Below are 14,279 nucleotides of genomic sequence, written 5' to 3'. Positions count from 1 at the left end.
CAATCTTATTTAATGGAATTAATAGAGGATTGTATTTAATTCTAAAAGAAGCCGGTTTCGGATACAACATTATGTTAGATCACCTATGCCTCCTGATCACATTTAATAACTGAAAAAAAAAATGGCAAAATACAAAACAAAAGGAAAAAAAAACTGTGACTTACCACTATTGCAAAAGAAGGTTAGGGGTAACGTACCATATCTCGGTGCCGGTACTGTTTATTTTATGTATTTTATGTATTATTATCTATTTTATGTACTACACTGCCAAAATTTCCATTTGACCAGTTTACATTCTCACCTTCTTGACCCGTAAAAGGGCGCAGAATAACTTCATGCCCGCGTATGAATATTATACAGTAGGTTGTGTAAAAAGGGATAATCAAATGAGAATAATTAGGAAATCAAGTACAGTAGAGTCTCGATAACGTGAACTAATTAGGGATGACTGTGTTCATGTTTTCGAGGAGTTCATGTTACTGGATAAAGTTAATCGCATGATAAACTAATACGTATATGTACTTTGAATATATATTTTATTGGAAAATCAAACAAAAACATATTATACAGTTAGTAATACATAGTTGAAAATGTATATGTATATGTTTATACATGGTATAAAGAAAAAAATATTTATTATATAGGTAAGTATCTGTATGTAAGTAAGTACGATGTACATTATTTATATTTAATCCGTTGTTTTTAGAAAAAAGTTATCTAACTTTGTTTGACGGATACGTTGTTTGTTTGAATGAATAGTTGCACATTCACGTAATTTGTGTAAAGACTGAATATCCTCGAAGTCGGCATTGTTTTGCTCCGCCTATTCTAGAGACCTCTGTTAAATATACGAACTGCCTCAACGTGAGTGACTTTATCGATAGCCTGAGAAACCTCTGGATCTTGATCCTGTTCGGTTTTTAAATCATTAGACACTGCAGTATAATTCTCATCATGTTCAACGAAGTCATCTTTATTCCATTCTTCGATATCTCCATGTTCGAAGTCTTGCCCTGGATCGATTTCTTCTAATAAATTGAGGTTAGTCTCTACAATGTTATTCAGGCTTAGCAATTCTTGACGAAGAGTTGCCAAGGGTATTGTGTCTTCACGATCATCATTGCTTTGGCTTTCGAAAATATTTTTCCAACACTTTTTAATGGTTGCTGGTTCTAATTTATTCCATGCTCGTGATAAGTTTAAAATAGCATCCCTGAGGTTGTATTGTTTGATTATGACATTCATGTCCTTAGATTTATTAGCTACAACCATTGCCAAAAACATGGAGCCATAATGCAGTGTAGTCAACCTTATAACGTTTTGGTCTATATGTTGAATTAAGGGTGTCACATTGGGAGGCATATACATAACTTGAATTAGTCCATCATCAAATAAAAGTTCCTCTACTGGGGACATTATCCAATTAAAGAAGTACTTTTTCTGGAAGACCTTGTTTCTTAAGAAACTTTCTCACCTTAAATTAAAACAAACTTTTAATTTTGAAGTGTTTAGCTATGGCAGGAAATTTACCTCAGGAGAAAAATTTCTTTGAACCATTGCTTAAAAATTCCGGCTGTCATCCATGCAGATTGTGAGTTTTTGTAGTGTACAGGAATGTAAGAGTTCTTAAAACTTCGTGGTTTTTTAGCTTTTCCTATTACCAAAGGAGTCAATTTATGTAGTCCAGTCGCATTTGTACATGCTAGAAACGTTATTCTTTCTTTGGCTGTTTTTCTTCCAGGGGCAGTTTTTTCTTCACTGGATACGTAAGTCTTTCCGGGTAAAAGCTTCCAGTACAAGCCGGTTTCATCGGCGTTGTACACTTGGTTATAGTCTAAGTTTAGGTCCTTGATTTTTTTCTTCAAGTTTACGTAAGAATGGTGAAACCAGCTCGGGCTGAGAAGATAGTTTTTCACCAGTTATTGTTAGGAAGCGTATGCCAAATCTTTTCTTGAACTTTTGCAACCACCCTGAGCTCGCAGAAAAAGTGGAATTTTTGTCGTACAGTTTTTCGTGGAAATATTTGGTTTTCTCTTTTAAAATTAAACCACTTATTGGTGCATTCCTCTCTCGTTGTTGCAAAAACCACTTATACAAATCTTTTTCCATTAATGGATATTCAGAAGGTCTAAGAGATTTTCGTTTACCAGGTCCAGAAAAAGTCAAGGCAACTGTTGAAGTAATTTGGTCTTTTTTCTTCTTAATTGCACACACCGTGGATTTGGCTTTTTTGCTAAAAAGATAACTCCACAACCTCTACTAACATCGGACAAGAATGGGGCTTTTTTTCCAGAGTTAAATAATTTACTTTCTTAGTAGACATCGTGCTTGTTTCGTATTGATCGGCGAACAAACACTGAATAAGACGCAAATTTCATATCTCTTCCAAACATGTACAAACAAGATATACAATTTGGCGGCGATATGCAAAAGCACTAAGTTAGTACTAAAGTTGCCGACAAAGGGAACATAGGAAATGCCACTTAATGCCTACGGGTAAAACGGTAAAACGATATAAATATTTTTTTGTTCACGTTATAGAGGCGAGATATTTTTGGCGTTCACGTTTTAGAATAGGCTGAATACCAATTAGGCTGTTCACGTTATGGGACGTTCACATTATCGAGACTCTACTCTAAGTCAGATGTTTAGTTAAAAAAAAATACTCTAATTTATTTAAGTCCCGCAAAACAAAATTCAATGCAAATAGCATGATAGCAATAAAAAAAAAGAAAAATATAAATTAATTCAATTTCTTGCAATAATAAGCCCGTTCATCGTTATTTAAACTTTAAATTAACATTATTGAAACTCATTAAATTGGTAAAGGAAATAAATAAATACTTCTAGTACTATCATAGCAGCGGGAACGCACCATACGTGTTTATTTATTAGCCATAAGAATCACATATTGTAATTAACCTACATTTTCAATGTAAATAAAACTATTATTTTTTTTGTAAAGCACATCGTCTGTTTTTAGACAAAATTTTAAATATTTTCATGCATTGACTAATTTATATTTCAGTTGCTCCCAAAATAATAAAAACGGAATAATACGTCATATAAAACTGTTTGCAATCCTACTGTATTCATCAACTTATATTTGGAAAATTAATTATGTATTTATTATTACAAATTAATAATGTATGTTCTGCATTTACTTTTAGAACACTACATTTTGCTAGTTTTAAAACGGTTTTTCTTCCGCCAGCTAGTTTCTTCCGACTTTATACACATGCATAACTTAAATGTATACGGATTATTATTAAATATTTATACATCTTTCTTATTTTTTAGCCAAATATGTGTCTTCGTTTATTTGTTTCAGTTATTTATATTTTAAAAATGAGATTATATCCGGGATTTTTGTGACTATTTAATAAATCAATTAAGATTTTTTGTCACTCCTGACTAAGCAAAATCATTTCGGCTTTTCCAGACTTGGTTAGTAGTCTACCACCCCTACATTTTTTTTATTCATTTCTTTGCTAAAATGTAACCAGAAATTTGAAAATCTGATAGATGTAAAAACTCGAAGTATCCCATCTTTTTTTCATAGCTAATTTTATGTAAAATTAATTCCCGATTTTTAATCGAGATAAGTTTTTATGTGGGTTTAATTTTACTTACAATTTTTGGTTCGATAATAGGTTTAAAAAAAAATGTCTAATCGTTAAACCCAAATAATATGCAAAATTTACAGGGTATTTCTAAATATCCTATAAGTACTAAGAGAAATTATTCTAGTTAATCCTTTTAAAATTCATGTATAAATCCTTTCAAAATTCACATACGCTAAATGCTTTTCTTAAAGATGCAGTGATAAATTTTAATTTATTTATCGGTTTTCTCCAAATAATTTATATTAATATGTCAAAACTTGTTTCTGGATTCTATTTGGTATAATAAAATTCAAAGTTTATTATAGTGTACTTTTCGCATCCCAACTTTTTGGTACTTATATGAAATTTTTAAGTAAATGAACTATTCTCTCTAACCATTTTATTTATAAAGGAAATTGGTTGGTATAAAGTTAAGTATTTCACAAAGACCTATATTTCCTGAGCCATTCATATTTTTACGATTTCTAATAGCCAGAGGTCTTTAATTGGAAAGATTTCTAAATTGTATCATACATGATAAGGTGTTTTCAGACATTAACAACTCCCATGAAAAATTAGGAAGCTTTAAATACAATATCAACGATTCACGCAGTTCTTTTAATTAAATTAGAAAATTATCTAAAATCAAACTACATCAAAAGCCATCAAACTACTTTGTAGTATGCATGCATTTTAGCTTCATTTCCATAGGCTTTTATTTAATTTCTTGTTACGAATTAAAGTTTAATTATAAAATCCTTTTTATTGTTTAAGTTTTCGAAAAATATAATTACGAATTTTCATCTCAATTTAAATTATTTAAGCCAAAATATAGAAATATATTTAATACATGTATCTTTATAATAAGTTATTATAGGACACATTTATATAAATTTAAAAATAACATAAAGAATAACTTTTTCTCCTTCTCCTTACATAATTACATAGAAATATTCTGATTATTTCAGATATTGTTAGAGTTGATTAAGTATGTCTTGAACAGAAATATTTTAAGCCATGGCTAGTAAATATTATATGAAAGTGAATGCTTACTTTGGTTTTTTTTTAAATTAAATACCCTATACATTAATTACTATTAATAACACTATTAATTATATTAATTATACTATTAATTATTTTTTAAAATACTTTTTGTTTTATGCACATTATATATACACAACAGGAGCTTCAATTTAATTTTTCTTTTTAATCACCTGTAATTCCTATAATCTTTTATTTTTCATGAAAAGTTCATATATGCCGAGTTGTTGAATATTTTATATACAATATATTTAACTTTCTTGATACAATCTACAAAGACGTAATAATATTCAGGACGTCATAGTTTGAACAAGGGGTTTCGGTATGTGTCACTGTTATATTTTAATTGTTTTCCTGATAGTTGTTGAATTTTGGCATTAGAAATTATATATTTTCTTGTTATATTTTTTTACGAGACTAATATAGGTACTACAGTTAAAGAAATGAGAAAAAGAAATACTTTGCATTTGCTATTGTATTGTATTTTTTATTGTATACTTTGCATATGTATGGTAATTTTCGACCAAAAAAGATGATTGCTTTTTTTATTTTAAACAGAAACATAATAATAGACTTGTCACAATAAAATAAATGAACTAAATAATTAATTTTCCAAATGCAAATTAGGGACAAATGCTTTAAAGTACCATTTAAACCTGATAATATATTAAAATGGACGTTTTTGTAGGTCACAAGCCCTAAATAAATAATCCCCCTAAGCGAAATTTAAAATCATCAGATTCATCTATTCAAGCTCGCCCTCAAATAGTTACAGAAAATTAGATTTAAAGATGGGGACCCTTTGAAAGGCTGCAGCATCGCGTGGAGAACGAGAGAAAAATAGAAAAAAAGGATTTTTAAAAAGAGCGAGAAATTTCTTGTGACAAAAGTGGCGAATATTTTCCGCATGCTCGAATTATTTGTACAGGATAAGGGCTTCAAGGGATATTTAAAGCAGTGAGGCGTTAGAACAGAATAAAGGTCAAGATATTGTCCAGTTTAGTGAAGAAAATTGCATCTTTTTAAGTTTATCGTAAAATGTGCTTGCATACTTAGTTTAATTTATCATAAAAAGTAAATTTTATGACAAGTGCACCTCCTTTTTAGCACCTCCTTAAGAAAAATTCTATCCTTTAAATAATAATAGAACTTATAATAAAGAAAAGGCGTTAACTCAAATTGCATGACGCTAAAAGATGAAAACCTTCTTAGAAATTACGGAATAAAAAAGCGTTTTCAATGAACTCCCCGTGTCACCTTTCCAGTTCGTTTGGCATCCTGTTTTGAAGTTTTGGGTGTATAAAAACTCTAAGAATAAAAAAATCACATGTGAATTTGACTGAAATTTTGAATAACATGATTTAAATCAAACATAAATTTAGTTTTACCTTTCCATTATTTGTAATATTTTTATGTATATGACAATTATTGTTATTTTCATATTTAAAAATAACGACAATTGATTTTATTTAACATACCAATACCTCACAAGAAAAGATTTTCGCATCAATTAAGTAATCAGCTGAAGCAAAAGCAGTACATATGTATAAAAGTGAAAACGGGTTACCTTTGTATCCCGTATATTGTGTATATTCATTTGAATAATTTATCTTTTTAAATTCTGTGATCTTAATTTGTGGTTTAAAGCGTGACTTTCAGATGGCACTTACGGCTGACTAGCTGAATGCCCGCGGCGTTGCTCGCGTGAAAATAAAAGAAAAGTCGAAGAAGGCCTCCAATAATAGTAAATGCAACCCACAATACACAAAAATAAAATCCGAAGCCTCGGCTTAATGATTGTAAATGCAACCCACATTGCCACGCCGTTTTTCTTGAGGTCAAGGGGCGCGATTAATATAATATAATTATTATAAAACCAAGACACAAATAATCTTAAAAATGATTCGTTAGATGCAGAGCGAGCGGTAAAAGTCGAGTCACCTCTCGGGTATCAGTCTCGCATAGACCCGCCTTGTTATCAAAATATAAATAATACAGAGGCACTTTTTCAATCGTATTTATTAATCAGTTTTATGCCGCTATGCGATATTTATCATATCGCTAACACCCCATATCGGTGGAATTTCAAAAAGTTCGTTCGTATCCGGGGCCTATATTATAAAAGAACATTGTTGCAGTTAATTTTTTTTCTTAAGTTGATGCCTGCGACTCGTTGGTGCGGGCAGTCTCCCTTCAAACTCCGAAGCCACGCCCCCTTAGTTCTCGAGGTCACGGCTAACACTAATTCCCATTTTTTACCCCTTATCGGTGGAATTTCGAAAAATCCGTTCTTATCCGGTGCCTACATTATAAAAGAAACCCGTTGGCAAAATTGCACGTTTCTAGCTATTGTAGTTTGGGCTCTGCGATGATAAGTCAGTCAGGAGGGACAAACTCTTTTATATATATAGATTTCAAAGAAAGTAAAAAAAATATATATTCGTGCTGATTAGGGAATTAAGTTATTCAATTAAATAAATAAAACATTTATTTAAAGAAATGCTATAAGAATCAAGATATTTTACAAACTTATTCACTATAAAAGCTATTATGTTAACAGGACTATTTAGTAAATAGTTTTCTTTGCAAAAGAGAGTATGGAGAAGCGACCGATACATGTAAAGAAAAAAGGCACAGAAGTTCTGGAGAAGTTCTAATCTTATAATACCATTTAGAACTTTAAATACAAACAAACAAAAATTAAAACACTGCCATTCGCTTTACAAGAAATAAATACTGATGTAAAACGTGGTCTCAGAACAGATAAGATCCAAGCCGGACTTTATAATAACATATCTGGCAAACTTGATGAACTTGCACTTAATACTTATAAACTTTTCAATATAGATCAGAAAATAAGATGACCACAATGTATTAGAAATTTCAACATGGGATCTCACTAGATTAATATGTAGTGTTCAAAGCTTAAACATTGCTTACTGTCTTTGCAAGATCTTTTCGTAAATCCAAGCAGCTTATTAGCTCTATTTATTGTATCTTGAAACTAGTAAGAAAAATTAAGACTTGGATTCAAAAAGACACCCAATCATTGATTGAGTCAAGCTACTTTTAGGGGATACCATCAATTATATATTGACAATTCTCAATATTTAATGACGTTTTACTTCATTTACACCAGAAAAGCCATCTTGTTTATAACTCTCTTAAGCACCAACTGATCTTGAGAGAAGGAAAATCAACGAACAGTAAGAACTAAAATTACAGTAGGGAGCCAAGGCGATTGATCAAGAAGCTGAATAACAATAATCCTAGGTGGGAGCTTTTAGAGACCCCTGAAGTGATCGAAAATGGGTTGAGCAAAAGACCACCAAGATCTAAATATGAGAGATAAGAATATTATAGTGGACCTTATCAAAAGCTTTACTAAAGTCCGTATATATGTTATATGTTGAAATACAAAACCACACACGTGTGTTATTTCCGTTATTGGAATAACGGAATGACAGAAGGGGTATTGAGTTGAGCTAGGTTGGGGTCGATTGTAATGAGTCTGCGTTGGTGAAAAGCGTTCAGTTTGTGGCTGATGTATATTTGGTCTTTGTTGCATATTCTGGTTATGAATATTATTATTGTTATAAGAATAATTAGATCGCTGTATATGAAAAACGCGACAGTCATTGGTATAGTGTCCTATACGGCCGCAATTTGAACATTTAGGTGGTTAAAGTAAAGGTCTACTAATAGTTTGTTGTTGAGGTTTTGGAAGTATGACCGTCCTAGGGGAGGGTTTCTGGATTTCAAAATAAGAGAGTTGCAGTTCTCTACGAATTCTCGATTGAGCATCTAAAAGATCTCTTGGATTTCCTGCACGAATGATTTGGCCTAATCTAGGTTCCAAACCAGTAAGAAGGGTATTTAGAGCCATAGTATTTATTAGATTGCTTTGAGCAAGTTTTTGATCAGCATTTAGTAAAGATTTTTGTATGGAAGCATGCATTTTGAGTTTAGAATTTCTAAGCGATTAAAAAATGTAAGAGGGGCTTCATTTGGGAGTTACCTAAGTCGTTGTAGGTCTTGAATAAGAGACGATAAATCTCTAGAATCTCCAAAATGAAGATTAAGAAGTTGCTTTATTTCTGCATACAATTGGGGATTTCTTGAATTTATTAGTTGGGCAGCTTTGCCTTTAAGTTTATTTTTTATAAATAAAGTGAGTAAAGTTTTTTGATCATTTATAGCCATATTATTTGCACAATCGCACGAACTAATAAAGGTGTTTAAGGAGATTTGATCACCTTCATACTCAGGGATAATTGAAAATATCTCCGAATGTTTATAGGGTTCAATTTCTGTTTCTGTTGTTGCCATACGAGTTTCTTTCGGTGGCATTTTGGTAAATAGATTTTATTATATTTAAATATGAAAATTATTAAACGTAAAGATATATAAAATATTCAAATAACCTATATCAGATTATCGAACAAATGGTATCATCAAATCGCTTAAAATATATAAAAGAAGATGGGATGATTCGATTACTTTACGTATCTTTGCAAAATTCGAAACACTGTAAAAGCTTAGGACGAAGCCAGAAAATCTGCCTGGACACATTACCTCATCCTATCGATAGAGATGCAATTTGTGAAGCACAACTCTTGAAGCAGAACGCCCAACTACTACCACAAACCTGCCAAGTTAACGTTCTCCTAGTCAAAGGTTATAACGTCCAAAATATAGACCAAAACTTATGGTTGATTTCGCTGTCTGACCCACTACCCATCACCATTAAATGTATAGGAAGAGAGCCCTCCTCTAGTATCGCTAATCTAAATAGTATCCTACAACTTCAACCCTCTTTTACAGCCTTCATTGGTAGCACCAGAGTTCAAGCAAAATATATTGTTGAAACCTATCAAAATATCAGCTATAAAAATCAGCCCGTACTTATTCCCTATAAATGTTGTGAGCATTTACCAACTAAAGAATATATCCCAGATCTTCAGCCTTTAAAACTAAATAAGATCGATACAGACGATCTCAATATTGCTTAACACAAACTGGATCAATACTCTAAAAATTTGGAACAAATGATGCAACAACCTTCAACAAATCAACACATCTCCTGGTTAACTATTACTTCAATCACCCTAATTGTCCTTTTCGTTGCCATTTACATTTGGATAAAATGTAAACGCAAGAGACAACCGATGCTAACGATGAGTACGACTTTGACAGATGACTTCCCATCAACCTCGAGAATTCACAACCGCAAACTCCAAAGCTTTTGACTCAGCGGCATCCTCCCCAGAAGAAGACCTGCCGTTCATCCTGATGACTCCCCCGAGGACTCCACAGAGTTGACCTCGCCCTAAAAAGTTGCTGCAAGGCATCAGCTTTTAACTAAATGAGGAAGCTGTTATATGTTGAAATACAAAACCACACACGTGTGTTATTTCGCAACGAACCAGAGTCACCAGTTCTAGGAATTGGCAACAATACCATTTCCGTCGATTAGCAAACCGGTGGCCTGATTCCTTTACCGCAGCTTTACCATTATCTACGCCCGATGCTCCTACCATGGGAACCGCTGACACCGCTGTACTATTTTGTATAAATACAGCACACATAATAATTTTAAGTTAGTTCTGTAAGATTCATTTTAAGTTGTATATTTAATCCATGTCCATTTGAATTTTGAAGTTTTAATAATTATTTTAATTAAATAATAATTATATTATTAAATAAACCTTTTTTAAAAAGCGAAATTGAATTTTAAAGTGATAACAATTGGCGCAGTCGGTAGGATGCGTAAAACGTCAACAGAACAAGAGAATGCTAACTGTTAACGGCGGATTCCAATCCCTTAGACGAACAACGGACCATCTTCAGGACTCCCAGAGAGCAAACAAGGCGTCCTCACTCATTGGCACAGGCAGTGGAACATCGTTGGAAAACCTCTGTTTGTTCTGATCAATAGAGAACAAGACAACTCCATGCATCTGGCTTTAATGTAAGAAATCGAGTTTTAAAGTGATAACATATATATCATGTGTTTTATTACCGTCGTTCAAAGATTTAGTTGCTACAAACTAAAAAGTTTGTATCTACTGAATGACCTTTAGTGAATCCATATTGTTGATGTCCAATGTTTTCCTGAAATATTGCCGAAAGAACTACCTCTGCACAGTACTCGAACAGCTTAAGAATTAAAGAGAGGATACTAATAAAACCATAATTAGTTATGTCTTTCTTAGCTGCAAATTTAAAAATCGGGCATATATAAGATTCCTAATGAAAGTTCCTTCCTTCCCAAAAGAATAGGAAAATTCTGTAACTTCCAGTCTTCGTGAAAAGTTTCATAAGTTAGGAAGAGATTGAAAATATGAAAAGTAAAAGAAAAAGGAAAATATAATACAATTATTTCATGCATATTTAAAATAAAAGTACACTGGTTAACACAAAGCTTAAAAAATTCAATGAACAATTATGAAAAAAAAATTGCTCAAAAAGTGGAAAAATTTTAAGCTCTTACTAGAAATATCTATCTCTTGCTCTCTCTAGAAATACCTATCAATAGAGAATGAAAAACAGAAAAAAAAAAAACATTTTCTTTAAAATAATCTACAAGTGCAAAATAGCAAAAAAAGCTGGATCCTTTTGCATCAAGTACATCTGAAAACTTTATCCTAGGGACAAAAAACTTAAATATTGTTGTAATAGCAAAGTCTATTATTATCAGAACAAAATCTTTGATTGGTCATTTTAAATTATTACGGTCTTTTTTAACGACTGAGTAGCGTATTAAGGTAGTGTGAGATAATATAATTAAAAAAATTTAGATGTTATTCAAAAATTAGTCCTAAAAGTAATCTCCCACAAAAATAAATAGATTGTTTTGAACTAAATCACTTAACAAAGAAGCTAAAATAGTTTTAAAAATTTTCTTGAGAAAACATTACACTGCAACGTATTTTACATATTTAAAAAACTTTTAAATTATTTAAAACAAATAGGGCACCAAATATATTTAATATCTTACCTCATAACTTAAAAGAGGGAAATTCTTGAGAAATCGGCATATACATCAGACTGGCGCCAGAATATTTATAATTGCTTTTTCTATGACTGTAATAATTTATTAATATTGTAATGATTCTTTATAAGAAAATTTAAAGCGTCATTGAAATGTTTAAATTGTAACAAAAAAAATACAAGGTGACTTTAAAAATCCCAAATAGAGGCTTTAAACCTGGATAGACTTCAGTTTATATGTGTTTATTTGTTTAATAAACTATTGTCATTATTCGTTTTAATAAATTATTCTTAATGCGTATATTAGCATCCAGGATAACGTAAGGATTTTTTTTACATTTCTATTTTAATAGTAAGGAGAAAAGTTGTCAACTCTCATTGCATGACACTAAGGCAGCAAAACCCTTTTAGAGATAATGGTAAATAAAATGATTGTCAATGAACTGCACGTGCCACCTTTTCATGCTTTTTGGAGTTCTGTTTTAAAGTTTTTTCGGGAAATAAATAAATTTGCAGAAACTGGGATAATAAGCGTTACTTGAAACTTAAGCGTTACTTGAAACTTATTTGCAAATATGGATTTTAAATTATTGTTACTCAAATTTTACATATAAATAATATATTACCCAAAGAGAATAAAGGCATTGATTTCCGTCAGACATCCCAAGTCACTCGGATATTATAGCTTATTTTTGTATAGCTGTATTACATATTAACCTTCTTTAAAAATATCTGATTAAATATTGTGTAATACACCCATATTTTTTATAACCTCATAATAGAAAAGAAGAAAAAAATTACCAATTCTCATATTTTATTTTTTTACGTTAGGATTGATAGTAAGTAATTCGGTCATGCTAGTTGTTTCTTATTTTATAATATCTTATAATTAAGTATGACTTAACAGTTTCAGTTTTCGTGCATGTATTAAGAAAAAATATATTTTTTAACTTTTTTATGAAATCAATACTTTTTTTAAGTAATCAATGTATATACGAGAAGCTCATTATTTTACCTACAGAATTTCTTACATACCAAAAATTGGATTCCCTGCGGACTTAAATAACGCCAAGCCATTTATTCTTTCATCTTTCAGGTCTGCTTCTTTCGTCTTGTTAGTTGAAAATGTAAATTTTTCCACACTTGACATGTTCCGCCACAAGTAATAGGCAAACTTCCTTACGGCCCACATCGTAAAGTATACTTTCTTTTTGTTCTCTGCTTATAATAAAAGGCTTTTCTCTCCTTTTTTTTTCGAATATAAGTAAATTTTCTTGAAGAGGTGTTTTATTTATTTAGAGGCGTCCACAGAAAAAAAAGGTATACAAATCTTAAATAAGAAAATTAGACTATAGGAGTGTCTTTATACAAAAAATAATTTTTATATCTATATATAAAAGAATTTGTATATTTTTATATGTATATATAAAAGTGTTTGTCCTGACTAATGGACTCATCATCGCAGAGCCCAAACTACAATAGCTAGAAACGTGAAATTTTGCCAACGGGTTCCTTTTATAATGTAGGCACCGGATAAGAACGGATTTTTCGAAATTCCACCGATAAGGGGTAAAAAAATGAAAAATTGTTACCCGTGACCTCGAGAACTAAGGCAGCGTGGCTTCGGAGTTTGAACGGAGACTGCCCGCACCGACGAGTCGCAGGCATCAACTTAAGAAAAAAAAATTAACTGCAACAATGTTTTTTTATAATGTAGGCCCCGGATACGAACGAACTTTATGAAATTCGATCGATAAGGGGTGTTAGCGATATGATAAATATCGCATAGCGGCATAAAACTGATTAATAAATACGATTGAAAGAGTGCCTCTGTATTATTTATATTTTGGTAGACACAACAACAAGGCGGGTCCATGCGAGACTGATACCCGAAAGGTGACTCGACTCAGTCTTACCGCTCGCTCTGCATCTAACGAATCATTTTTAAGATTATTTGTGTCTTGGTTCTATAATAATTATATTATATTAATCGCGCCCCTTGACCTCAAGAAAAACGGCGTGGTAATTGTGGGTTGCATGTACTATCAATGAGGCGAGGCTTCGGATTTTATTTTTGTGTAATGTGGGTTGCATTTACTATTATTGGAGGCCTTCTTCGACTTTTCTTTTATTTTCACGCGAGCAACGTTGCGGGCATTCAGCTAGTATAGCATATTTCAGGACCAACTCCTACCTGCGTACTAGGTATTGATACTATTTTTGACAACTTATCAAAAACAAGTAAAGTCTTAACCAGCCTTTTAATAAATAAATTAATTAATTAAAAATTTGCAATATTTTCAAATACAAAGTATGCACATATTATTTTTTTTGTTTGCGTACATTTGCATATACAAAAATAATAGGAATATGAAAGGCGTTTTTCAAGCCAAAGAATACCTAATCACCAATTTTTTGTCAAAGTTTTTAGTTATTTAAGAGAAAACAATCGGTTTCCCTCTACTGATATTCAAGTTAAGAAAACTCCAAAAGAAGAACCTTTGACAGAAAACGATTTGAAAATTATTCGTGAAACTCCTAAGACAAGTGTTAGAAGAATAGATGCTCAGTTAATATTATCACCAACAAGTAAAGGGCGTCTGCTTCAGAAAGAAAATTTAGACTTATATCATATCCCAA

At 31.5% G+C, this 14,279-nt stretch overlaps 1 protein-coding gene across 2 annotated transcripts in view; it reads right to left on the bottom strand.

The window, feature by feature from the left end:
• Positions 1 to 14,279, bottom strand: part of LOC126740249 (ly6/PLAUR domain-containing protein 6B-like) — a 396,612-nt gene that overhangs the window by 171,998 nt on the left and 210,335 nt on the right. The gene's annotated exons all lie outside the window — the stretch shown is intronic.

The sequence above is a fragment of the Anthonomus grandis genome, chromosome 9 (genome assembly GCF_022605725.1).
Source record: "Anthonomus grandis grandis chromosome 9, icAntGran1.3, whole genome shotgun sequence".
Classification (NCBI taxonomy): domain Eukaryota; kingdom Metazoa; phylum Arthropoda; class Insecta; order Coleoptera; family Curculionidae; genus Anthonomus; species Anthonomus grandis.
Note: the sequence above shows the minus strand (reverse complement) of the source record. Positions and strands in the feature narration are given on the sequence as shown.